Source organism: Oxyura jamaicensis, chromosome 12 (genome assembly GCF_011077185.1).
Source record: "Oxyura jamaicensis isolate SHBP4307 breed ruddy duck chromosome 12, BPBGC_Ojam_1.0, whole genome shotgun sequence".
NCBI classification, from domain to species: domain Eukaryota; kingdom Metazoa; phylum Chordata; class Aves; order Anseriformes; family Anatidae; genus Oxyura; species Oxyura jamaicensis.
The window spans coordinates 17523605-17536939 of NC_048904.1; the positions used below are offsets into that span (position 1 = coordinate 17523605).

Genomic DNA, 13335 nt, shown 5'->3' on the forward strand with positions numbered 1-13335 from the left:
CCCCCGGCCCCCTCAGCGCCCCTCAGGCCCGGGCGGGCGCGGCGCCAGGGCCCGGCTCTTACCTGGCGGCCGAGTGCGGCTGGTGGTCACGGCCATGTGGAGGTATCGCCGAGGTATCCCTGAACAGCCTTTAAATATTGAAGGCTAAAAACAATATTTGCTGTTTTACCTTTGAAGCTTTAACAAAAGCTTTGTTTTAGCATTTACCTCGGTGTGCAATAAGAGTTAATAATCAAATCCGTCCCAACCCCCACAAATGTTAAACAAAAAGATAAAAGAAATGCAAATAGCTATTGTCATGGAAAGTTAAAGTACCTGTCTGTATTTTTAAGTGAAAACTATTATCTCTATCAATCAAAATTTAAGAATACAATAGCACTAATCACACAAGGTGCTTTGACTGAGGTACTTTTCCTCATAAAAAGTTTTTTTTTTTTTTTAACTGGTGCATAAAAGTAATACGCTTACAATTAGATATGGTATTTGTAATTTTGTTATTAAAAACCCTCGGCAGTCTTTATTGTTAATAAATGCCTCTGAGTCTGTGGGCTGATTTGTACCCAAGAAGACCAAAGTCCCTACACATTTTAATAAGGTTGATGAAATTTTATTCAGATTCTCACACTTTCCAACATGTGGTGGAACAGCACACTCTTCTGTTTGAGAGGAGTTACTCAAACGAAGGAAATAGTTAATTGGTAACCAAAACTACTACTTCTGGCCTCGGTGCACATTTTCCACATTTCTCCCAACACTGTCTGTGCTACAATCGTCTGCTTTGAAGACGTGCCCTTTGTCATCTTTCCTTTAATTTTTTATACCAATTCCCTGTCACTGGACCCCGGCGTTCTCCTAACGCAGCGAACGTTGCATATGCAGTATACATTGTGCAGGCACACCGCATGGATTTTCTGGAAAGTCATTTTTAAAACTAATTTGTTCAGACTGAATCAGACACCGAGCTGCACTGTTAATAAGTGCGAGAGCGAGCGAGGGTAATTACATCTATATTAAAAGAAAGAGCTCGAGATTAAAATACCTATAGTAAATACTTAAGCTAGGATGCCATTATGCAAACTCTGCTCTCATGGAGGGATGTCTCCCACACTGAGGAGCAATAGGACTGTCATTTTTTCCCCCTGCAATATCAGGTTTCCTACTCCACAGTTCTGGTACTCTGCATCATGGCTAACATCTCTAGTGTGCTATTAATATCAATGAAGAGACGATTCAATTTCCACATAAGAAAAACCTTCCTATTACAGCGCAGACATTCTAGTGAGGACCCTTGCTAAGGAAACAATAAAGACCAGAGGGTGTTTTTTTTTTTTTCCTTCTCCTTTTTTTGCTGCTGCTTTTGCAGTTCTGTGTTGCACACTGTTTGAAAGCTTTTAGCTAACAATGGAAGCATTATCTTCAGGATAGTTACAAAACAGGATTTGTTAGTACAAAGAATAATAACACCGAACTCACTCCCCCCGCCGCCCCCCCACAAATACCTGCCTATTGCAGCACGGCATTCAGTACTTTATTCGCAACTATATTCCAGAAACACCTGTATTCTTCGTCTAATTCCCTGCAACAAACTCCCTGAACGGACCAGGTTTGCTTCGGGAGCTTTGGACAATTCAAACAAACAAACAATTTCTGCGTTTTTAAAATGGAACAGAAACAAAAGTATCTTATTCTACCGTAGTGCAAACTTACCCATTAATGAGGAAGAAAAGGCTTAGAGCTGTACGTACAGTAATTCCCAACCAACTGCAGAAAGTTGAGAGTTTGAAAACACTAAAGCACTTTTGACTATCCAGCCTTTCTGTGCTTCAACACTGGCTGCAGTGTAAGGAAGGACTGAAGGTATGTGGTCTAAACACAACAAAAGCCACTGCCTTACTCTAGATTAAATATGCAGGAAGAGGCCCCTTTGCATAAACACAAACACTCAGCAAATGAGTAACTGGCTCAAATCAGACGCCTGCTGTGCATTCTACCTGTCCTGATCTCTGACAAGCTACACAGCTTGTTTAAGGGGATAGGAGCTACAAAATCAAATCAAATCATAGAGCTAAACGCTTTCCTCATATAACAATAAATAACAACAGCACCAACTACTCAATGCCAAACGTTCATTTCTAATCTAAGCACTGCTCTGGCAAAATATATATATATATAAAAAATCGTGTGCTATGCCTGCTTTGGCTCAGCCACCCATCTCACCAAAGCAGAAACACAACCAAACACCACCTGTAAAATTCATTTTCATTAACTGTAGTCAAATCCAGTACATTGCCAGCCCAGTTTTTCTTCACGAGGTTTTGAAATTAATACAGACTTTTGATTGAGTTGACATATTAAATCTGAATTTGCTTGTACTGTCCCTGTGTTTTGTTTACTATATAAAAGACATTCCACATATAAATCTATTTTAGCTGTTATGAATCACTGCACAACACACCTATTAGTAGTTTATTTAGGGAAAAGGAAAAGAAAAATCCTTAAGTTTCCCCTAAAAATGTTATTTCCAAAATACTAGTCTCGCAAAACAACCCCTCCAGACTATATTTAATTCCAAAAACAACTAAATTAGAGACTGTGATAACCACCAAGCACCTCTCAGCATTTATTATTATAATCATATATACATAATTATATACCGTGATTTACTCTTGCTTCTAGAGAAATAAATTATTTTTCACTCTCGTGCATATTTCTATACCAGAAAGAGAATGAAGCAGCAAAATTTTAAAGCAATTCGAATTCACCAGTGTCCCTTCCTAACTTAAGGAGTCAAATCACATTGACCTCTTGTTGTAAGTCCTGGCTACATGTTGGGTTTAGTAATTTAATTATTTTTTAATAACTTGCAGCATTAAATGATTGCCATTGAAACACAAATAAGATTACACTCTTCTGTCTTACTCTCTCCTGTGCTCCAGACTACAGTGCAACATGGACAACACGACTGCTTTCGGCACTGAAATTTCATTCTGAAAGCCCACTTACGCACACACACCGGCGCACACAGGCAGACACAGGCAGATTCAGGCTTTAAAAGAAGCAGCACACATTTACTGCAATAATCTGCAGCACGTGCTCGAGGATCCAAAGGACAGTGGATATAACTAACGGTTCTAATGAGAAGCAAGTGTGTTCAGTTCAACTCAGCACTCACAAAGAAGGGAGGGAGTTTTTACTTTTCCTTGGATTAAGCTCACCACGTTAAAACAAAATTGCTAAGAAGAGCTAGTCAAGCCTAACAGGATAAAAATCCTCCCCGCAACACCCTCCACAAAAAAATCCTGCAAGAAATTTTAGAGCCCTGGTATCATTCACTATTTTTGCATTGAAATGACCTTCCAAATAAGGTGTTAAATAATACGTTTCACATAGATGATAGTGATCTAACCTTGATGCAAATAAACCATAGAACAAAATTTAATCAGTATATCACTGTGTAAAAGCCTTTGTCCATCCCAATGGAGCTTCTAATGACTGTTTTGGCAGTTCTGGCTGGTAGTTATGCCTCCCTGCTCATATATATCTCATACTGGTTGAGCAAGCTAATGGAACTGCTGTTAGTGGAATCCAATATTAATACCCTGCATTGTGCAAAACTGGATGCAACTGAATATATTATACAATTACAGGTAGTATCTAATTCCATAGGTATTAGATACTGGGCTCAATTAATATTTTAATAGAGAAAGTGAAATAAATACTACATTTCAGTTAAGTTATATATGAAGTCAGGGTCTGCCAGTCTTCCTGCTGTAAGCCTAATCTATACTCCATACAGAACAGACATAGGACCCTGACAAAAATTGGCAGGCAAGCTTTAGATGCTGAGTGACACATACTGATGCACAGAGTCAAAGATGTCATCCTCATGCAAGCTCCACTAGTTACGAGCTTGAGAGAAAATGAAACAACAACAAAAAAATAACAAAATAAAACAAAACAAAAAAATGGGGGGGTGAGAGCGGAGCGAGACCTCCAGAAAATAAACAGGGTGTACAGTTTCAAAGGCTACAGACACAGACATTTCATTGTTCAAGCCAATTATCAGTGGAAAATAATAACAACAGATGGATTCAGAGTCACTGACTTTTCATATGCACTTCATCTCTGCACAACAGATGATGAAATGCGAGAGCTATCTCGGAAAGGCAAAACATCTTTCAGTAAAAGAACTCTATACTCCAGATGGGGACCTTCTAAGGCAGCTGATTATCTTCTTATAATGTTGTAAGATAGACTTACTAAAACATTTCAAGAACTGATCAGATAGGATGAGCACAATGGCATCATTATTAGAAGCAAGTTGCTTCAGCCTCAGACTTGTGACTGAACTAGACAGAGATTTCAATAAGGTCAGAGCTGCTCGTTGCCCAGTTTTACATCGAGTGCTCCTGGCTCCAACAAAGGGCCCGAAGCTGCCGCCTGCAACCTGGGCAAAACATCGGGTCGGCTTTGCCCAGAGAGGGGACGCGGGCGTGAAGCCACTGAGTCAGTGTCTGCGAGCAGAAGAGCCGGTAATCGGTCCCGACAAAGTCCCGCCGCCGTGAGCGAGGCGAGCCCACTCCGTTTCTGCAAGCACACCGCCTCACACAGAGGACAAAACATATTTACAGTCACGACCATTTCCACTGTAATTGTTAAATGCAGAGGGCCCTCGTCACCCTGGGCCTACAGTGATGCAAAGTGGGAGTAAACCCAGCTGAGTCAATGGAGCTGTGCTGGTGCAAACCAGGCAGAAAGAAGACAAATTCTTTCTTACAAAGCTTTTACAAAAACTCGTCTTTTTATGGGAAATAAAGCATAATTTGCTTTCAAAGGGAAATAACAAATACATGTAAATTTTGGTGGTTCCGGTGATAAGCAGTTCCAACAAATGTCACAAACACCCAGTTAAGAACCACCTACCTATCACAACCTTCTCCCACTCAACCTGAATACCACAAAGTATGTGTTTTTGATAACATGAATCAGGTATACCACAATCTCAAAACTTAAAAAAAAAAAAAAGTAGTGGAAAAATTAGCTCATTAATCTTTAAGACAACATTTTTTTAATGGAAGAATAGTACATAACTAGTGCACTAAAACAAACTGGCTGCCATTTCCACAGTTTTGTCTCCATAACACTGTGAGGAAAATTTAAAAAATGACACACACTGGAAATCAATACCACATACAGAGGGGTAACAACACACACGCTGAACTTGCACCTACTGCTAATTTATTTCACAAGTTGCAAAATATTTTATAAGTACAGGGCTGTTGACTTCACAAATGCAAAGGGAAGGGATGAGTTTGCGGGTGCAGAGCACAGTGTTTCCCTTCTTTGTGAAGTACTTTGTCAAAAGTAAATTCACAAGGGAACATACGAGCAAAGAGTAAATTTTGCCCAGGGCAAAATTCTGCAACTGCTTTAAGAAGCAAACAAGAACACAAAAGATGTGTAATACAACCATCTGGCTCTACTCATGCTATATCAATAATCCCCAAAATTTATCCCCACCCCCTTAATCAACCCACACTGATGCCACAAAACCAAATGGCATCACTTATGCTTCCTGCCCATCACATTTTGAAATGATATTTAATATGCATACAGTACATATTTGCATGTTAATCAATTTCTTTAAGAAAAAAATATTTTTGCTTCTTGAGCTATTAGTTCAGCTTTTTCTACTTATTCACACCGGGATCTGTAAAACCACTAAGAAAGTCCTTGTGGTAAAGATACTCTCATATCGACACAGTGCGTCAGGTATCAGGATAACGTACCGGTCAAAATTTCAATCTCTTCTTCTCTCTAGTTTAGTGTCACAGTGTGAAAATAGCAGAGGGTGAATAATAATGTGCCAGCAAAATTATCTGTTCAAGAAACACGGGTAAGCAATCCATTTTGAACTCAGTTTGGGGTGTGTTTCTAAGCATCGCCCCGTTCAGGATGCAAGGAGTGCTTTATGCAGAAGGGGAAGGGGATATACCCTACGTGTCTTCTCCATCTGGGATGTCAAATATTGGCACCAGTTACTTCCAGCTGCCCACCATCCTGGAGCCATGGCAAAGACCAATGTCTTCCCACTGGAGTGGCATTTCAAGGCACGAGTGTTTTCTCCTCCCTGGGGACGGTGGCACCGTTCCCCGTAACCCACAGGATGGGCAGAGGCCTGGGGCCGGATCCTCTTCCAAACCCCAGGATGAACTGCATGAAAACCCTGCGTGGTGCCACGGGCTTCTGGAGGAGGAAGGCAGGGAGCTCCAGGTCTACGAGGAGGGTTGTGCATGGGGAGGGAGCCCAACCTGCGGTGGCTCATTCCCTCGCCAGGCACACGGGGGGACACAACCTCGCCACGTACAGACAGACGGACGGCCTCAGCGGCCCTGTGGGCACTCCCACGAGACGGCCGGGCCTGGCGCGTTGGACCGAAAGAGCGGCCCCGCGTTTGTTTGGGGTTGGCTCCGTTCTTGAGGGAAAATCACCCGCGTAACCATCGTGATTCATAGCGCGAGCACGCGTCGTGAAAACGGTACCAAAAACAGCACTTCAAAGGCGGCCGCTCTGAGGAGCGATGGCCGCAGCCCCGGCTGCTGACTCAGAGCTCTTATTCTTAATTGACTTCTCTGCAACAACACACCCCAGCCCAAACCCCGCTCCGTGCTCCGAAATGCCGCGGCAGAGCGAGGCCGAGCCTCCCGCCCTGCTGCCTCCTCGGCAGGCCGAGGGCACCACCACAGGCCTTCGGCGGGCGGAGGGGACACTAAATGCTGTCCCCGTGCCCTGCATCATGAGGGGCCGAGCTGCTTGGATGGCACCCGTGGCTGGCAGCATTTCTTGCCCTGCTTCAGCACGAGCACAGGGCCATTGGGTGGGGAAGGAGAAGCATAAGCCCGGAGCACAGGTGGGAGGCAAAGGTGGAAACGTTTTGCCAGTATTTTCTTTGGGAGAAAGCATACTTAGAGCGGTTATGTCTGTTCTTACGTCCAGACTACCATTCTGAGATCGCAAACACTTTGTCAATATATATATAAATATATTAATCCTTTTTTGGATTGCTTCTGCTGTTTCTATGGCCTGACTTGTACGGCTTCTTTGTAAGAATTGAAAACAGTCTCCCACAAACACAGGAATGGGCGAATGGTTTAGAGCTAATCCGCACCTGGGCTACGTAAAAGGGGCTCATATTTTCCAAACAGAAACACAACCCCTTTTATATACAAACCAGATCGGGATCCAAACGCTGAACTGCTCACCACATCCTACGTGGGCCTCCGCAGCGGAGCGGTGGCCCTCCATGGCTGCAGACACACTTCTGCAGAAGCACCGGCTCCACCTCGATGCCGAGCTGTGTGCCAGGAGGAACCGTCAGCTCGGGCCCAAATCCAAGGGGCAAACCCATCCCAAGTCACACCACGGTTAGTGCACGGCGCTCCCGGTCCCGCACACGCGCCTTCCAGAAGGATCTGGCCCCGTCTCCTTGCTCTTGTAAGAAAAACGAAGGCTGTGACAGAAAATAGCTGAGAACTACATCTTGCCAATGCCAAAATACAATAATAACATGTTCAAAGATTTAATTTAGAAGACTACAAAGTCTAGCTCATACATCATAACACCTTGAAATAACACTTTAAGGTCAAATCCTGTGCATTTTTGGAAACCACCAAAACATAATGAAGTTTTACTTAAACACAGCATTTACATTTATAACGCGTTTCAGATTCTTCAAGTAAGCTAGACCACATGCTAGGAAAATGTACTTCCCACAACATACAAATTAAGTCATATACAGCCTTCCCTCTGCAGGCTCAACAGCCACCGGCACAAATGGAAGTCCTGTGTACGGATCAAAGGCAGTATGTGGACCTAAGAATATGATTTTATTTTTTTTCTAATTGGCAAAACATCAAATCCCACTAGTAGTTTATTTTTGTTGCCTTCCTTGCCCCTTTTCTACCTCTCCCACTTATTTCACAACGGAACATTTTTAAACCACTAGAAATCTTTGTGGCAAGGATGATGTCATACTGACACAGGATCAGGTGTGAGGTATGGTATGAATAAATACTTATCCACAACCACATTTAATTTTCAATGGTTGGGCATCAAGAGACAAAGAAGTTCTTATGCAGACATATTAACTGAGGATTTAATTTTAAATGGTCTGCATTTAAAAGAGCAGGAACGCCACACAGGGCAAGCCTAGGAAGGGGAAAAATAAATAAAAAAAAAAACCTTTGCACCTTCCTTCTCGTTTCTGGGAAGGCAATGCACAGCTCTAAAACTTACGCGTCTTCACGGCGGTAAATGCGTGGTGCTTGATTATTTCTTCTTCTAAGTCACCGATACCACGCAGGCTAATTGTACTTTATGTACTGGTAATAAAAAACGTCCCTACAAAAATAAATATGTATTTTACAGTAATCAAGCAGGAACTAATTTTGTACTTTTTCACAAGTAGCCATTTAGTTTGGCACTGAATGGTAATGTGTACTAGAGAACGCAGTATATGCTTTAACCCAAGAAAAATTAGACTTGAAAATTAATACACAGTGAAAGACAAATTTAAAGCAGCCTTCTTGTGTTCTGACATAAGAATATAAAAATGACACGAGCAACTAAAGATTAGTTTACATACTTTTCAATCACAGCTGCCGCTCAGTAACCACAATACCTTTAAAATGACATTCTACGGAAACAGATACAGTTTGGCTGCAAGAGCGGCTAGATCCAGTTAACATGAAATTAAAAGGGCATTTTTTTATTTACACACATCACACAGCGCTGAGCCCCAGCACAATTACAACGGAAAGATTTTTAGCGTGATTAATTTAGAAATAATCTCGTGATAAATGGAGTGCATTGCAAGTGATTCTGCAGAGCAAAGTTTTATCACCAGCCTTAGATGTCAAAACACAGTTTCAGGGACAGAGAAGGAACGAGTCACATCTTCTTGGTTAATATTTAATTGGGTGCTAAAGATTCCTCATAAGGACCTCTGAACCATCACTGACAGCCTTGTAAGATGTCCCTATCTGCGAAAAAGATACCGACCCTTTCTGTATAAACTAAAATAACATTAAATTTAATCAAACCATGCAATTAATAAATCACTTCAGTGGACACTGCAGCCCAAGCCCTGTTTAATTACATAATTTTAAAAATATTTGCACACTGCAACCGCTAAGATTGGCTCTGAGGTTTCATAATACACACTTAACACTCGAGTTGGAGAACAAATTTATTTAATAAATGCAGAGCTAAGTGCAATAATGCCACTCTACTCAAACTGCAAAATCACTTAGCATATCCTGTGAGAAAAAAGCAAATAAACTTTTGCACTGTTTAAATGCACGTCACCGCTGCTGCTGCTCTGGGGGCAGCCACCTCCTTTCTGCATGGGCTCTCGGGGAGTCGGGTGGGTGCATGGTGCAGAGCACCTCAGTCCTTGACCTCTTCCTCCTTCCCCTCTGGCTCCATCGATCCTTCCCCTCCTCCTTTTTCCCCCCTTTTTGCTCCTCTGCCCTCTTCCCCCCTTGCTCTCCGCTGCTCTCTGGGTCTCCCCAGCCTCCTTCAATGAGCTCCAGCTCTTCGTTGCCTCCTCCACCCTGCCTCGCGCAGGCCCAGCTCCCTCCCCAAATTCCCCCACCTGCTCTCTCTCCCTGCCGTTTGAGATAGCTGCTGTGAAAATAGCTAGCCGGAGGAACAGAATAAAACAAGGCACGCCACCGAGGGAGAGGGCTTGTGAGGAAAGCGAGGAAAGAAAACAGTTTAGCAAGGCCAAGCAGAACGAGACAGTATCCAACAACAGCAAGGGAAGCTCCCCAGCACCAGGACGAAAAATAAAAGGCAGAAAGTGTATTTCTTGAAGCATGATTCAGGTTCTCGGATGGGCGTAACGCCTCTATCTGCAGGACAGACGAAAACTGTGTTACTGCCATACATTACTAGGTGTGACAATGCGGGAGAGGCTGGAATACGTACGGACCAAGCGGTGCCCTAAAATGAGGGGGGGAAAGGCAGAGCTAAGGGTTTGTCACAGCTCGGAGACAGCTGTGTGCACTCGTACAGACTTTGCATTCATTCATATAGAGCACAGCTTTCAGGTCCTGTGGTTCTAGCACGATTTTTGGACGAAAGTTTAGCCTCAAAAATAAATAAGTCTATATTTGGCCTGCCCTGGATTCGAGTTCTCAGTAGTACTTTGCATAGAAACAATCTGAATTAATACCGGTTAAGTTTTCAGGATTATAATATTCTTCACCAAGCCAATGGATGCACCTCTAAAATTCACTGCCCTGACAAATAGTAGAGCTCTTGAAAGTCTGCTTGTATTAGTTTTATGGATCTATTCTACTGCTTAAATCAGGTCTCATTAAAATTACCATCCACACAAGTTCTCCCACTGGGAAATCTACATGCCAGAGCTACTCCAGCTCCGCAGGCAGTGCTCGAAGGGGGTTGCAGATTGCAAAATAGCTGCGGACATGGCGGGGGGAGGAAGGGGAGAAGAACAAGAGGACTTCAGGACAGCAAACAAGTTACTCCTTATCCTCCTCTGATTTTCATCAGTGCAACTTTTGCTCAGGTGGTGCAAATGTATCCATGAAAAGAAATGCCACTGCAAGAAATGAAACCGGGGAGGAAAAAAAAAGGAAAAAAAAAGGAAAAAGTGTCCTTCAGAAAGCCAAACCCAGTCTCAAACATCCATGTTCGTGTTGAAATGGCAGGCTAAATATGCAAACACTGCACCTGACAGCTTACACTAAAGCATATGATCTGCACACTGTCCCTCCGGTTTAATTTTTAATAGTAACAGTACTTACATCTCAGCATTAATGTATTCATGTTCAAATGAACACAATTAAAGGCATCTCTTCACTACTAATGACCTAGAAGATCTCTCCCCCCTTCATATTTGTGGGGATTGTTACAAATACATTCTGTAGCAGTTGTTTTGGCAAAGAAGCAAAAACCTTTGCCTTTTAAATATAAAGTAACAGGAATAATGAATAATATATCTTCTGATTTTTGTTCTGCCATGATATATATATAATGATATATAAAATGTTCATTTATTATTATCACATATCCTAGGAAGCAGACATGCAAAATTACTTTTTTTTTTTTTTTGCCTTATAAAGGCCATTTATCATCCAGAACGTCCTCCAAATAGGTAGTCCTAAAATCTCAATTTACAAAGACATTTTTTAAAGCTGAATTCTTCAAACAGGGGTATGCTCCTGATGGTTGGAATAAAAACTTTATGATATTGAAATATCTGGATTTAAGGAGGGAAAAATGTTCCGCGTTTTCTTTTAGGAGTTCCTGCCCTGACAAATTAATGTCTGCCTCCTATTTGTACCTTAATCTTGCTGCATTTGTTAGTAAGAGAAGTACCGTGTGACCCTATTTACGCCAAGTGTACAAAAGAAAAGCATGTACTAAAAGGGCATTAATTTTTATCATAACATCTGTGATCTTTGGGTGGGGAAAGGAAACGCCATAAAAAGCAGTCTGTACACACAAACTATCAGTCAGATTTTAACACTTATGCAGAATAATGCAAAGTTATATATATATTTTTTATGTTAGCAGTTTTTTTTTTTCTTTTTGCATTCCGTTTTTCAATATGTAAAATGACAAAATGCAAAAACAAAAACAAAAATGTGCTTGTTAGGGCTGGCCTAGTTTTTTGAAACCCGCACAAAAATAAAACCCACTCAAAAGATCTTATTTTAATATGTAATAGAAGAATCTGGCAAACATTAGCCAGAATAAGTCTAGCCAGCGAACACAGACTACCGTACTAGTCTGCAGCTTCTAAGCGAAATGGAAATTGGATCTTGTTCTTCCAACACACAGGACCAGTTTCTTCAGCCTAACGAGCACCAAATGAGCATGTCACAGGTGTGCGCACAGGAACGTGGCTGCCTGACCGAAGAGCATGTTTCTGCCCAGATCCCTGGCATTTACAAGACTCCTTCGCCAAAATCTCATGTTCTAATCACCCCATTTGCTGCCCCTCTGAAAACAGAGCTCTCCAAGTTCTTCCATCTCCAGGCTCAACTTTGCCAACAGATGGGGGTGGTGAAGATAAGCCCCAGTTAGATGAACTCCTCCATCCCCACCTGCTCTGGCTTTGCTGCTGTGATTCCATCACCGATGTCAGTGATGAGCAAGACCAACCACAAACCCAACAGAAGTGCAGTCTTCTAAGATATTTCCTTCGTGCCCCAAACATACTCCAAGTCATGCAGCTTTGAAGCAGTACCCAGAGAGAGTCAGACGTAAAACCACCTCTAGAGAGAAAAAAAGAAAGAAGAAAAAGCACACAGTTGGATGATCGAGAAAGAAGAAGGGAATCAAAGAGCTGGAGTCAGCATGGCTAAAGACTCTGATGAGGAGGGAGGGCGGCTACAAAGCACTTAATTATAAACCCCAAATGTTAGAAAAGCAATCTCACGGTAACAGTTCCTGTATTTTGGGATTACCTACGGATGAGGAAGATTCTGGCTTAATCAGCTATCTGTGAGAATGGATCCCAACATGCCAGTGCTGGACTCAATGGACAATCCCATTAGAGTGGAAAGAGCACATGAAACGCCCTTGAGAACGCAGCTAACGAACAAACAGGGAGAAACAAATGTTAATAAATTCTTCCATTTTCAGACTTAGGAGACAAAGGGCAAATGTTGAAAGAAGCAGAAGATGGGAAGGGCACGGCTGTGCTCTATGAAAAGTCCATTTCATTTGTCACACATTCCCAAGGTAGGGCTCGCTCCTCAGATTCAAACTCCCCAGTTCTACCCCACTAAAATAAACCTCCCGGGAGGGAAACAACTCAGTCTCTCCTTTAAGCCACCTAAACTCAAGATACCTGTCTCTTCCAGGATAGGAGACAATGCAAGAAAAGTCTCTATAAATAGAGAGAACAGGGAGTCTCTATAAAAAGAAAAATATTGTGAAAAGTCTCTACAAGACAAAGCTTGCCAAGGGGGTGAATTCAGGTACCAGAGGCTCTGTAAAGCTCCTGCTGGGCCCCCTCCTTCGATCCCCGCTGCCCCACGCTAACGGAGCGGCTCCCAGCCGCCACCGCAGCCCGCTGCCGGTTTGCTCAGGCCGCTCTCTATCAGCTGTCGGTGTTTGCCCAGGAAACATGACTTGAAACGTGACGCTGTGCCCAAACCAGCGCTCCCATCTCGCACCGTAAGTGACGTGGAAGCCCCCAAGGAGCACACAACAAGGACTGGAAGACCAAATCTCAGCTGGCTAATCCAAATCTCACCGTAACCAGCGGCCACGCCACGTGCTGCGGGGATACAGGGT

At 42.7% G+C, this 13335-nt stretch overlaps 1 protein-coding gene across 7 annotated transcripts in view; it reads right to left on the reverse strand.

The window, feature by feature from the left end:
• FOXP1 (forkhead box P1) overlaps positions 1-13335 on the reverse strand; it is a 365602-nt gene that overhangs the window by 222287 nt on the left and 129980 nt on the right. For 2 of the 7 annotated variants that reach the window (XM_035338124.1, XM_035338127.1), the window contains exon 1: positions 1708-1854. The exons of the other annotated variants lie outside the window; for them this stretch is intronic. The gene's annotated coding sequence lies outside the window, so the exon portion shown is untranslated. Of the gene's footprint in view, positions 1-1707; positions 1855-13335 lie in introns of those variants that run through there. 7 annotated transcript variants of the gene reach the window in all.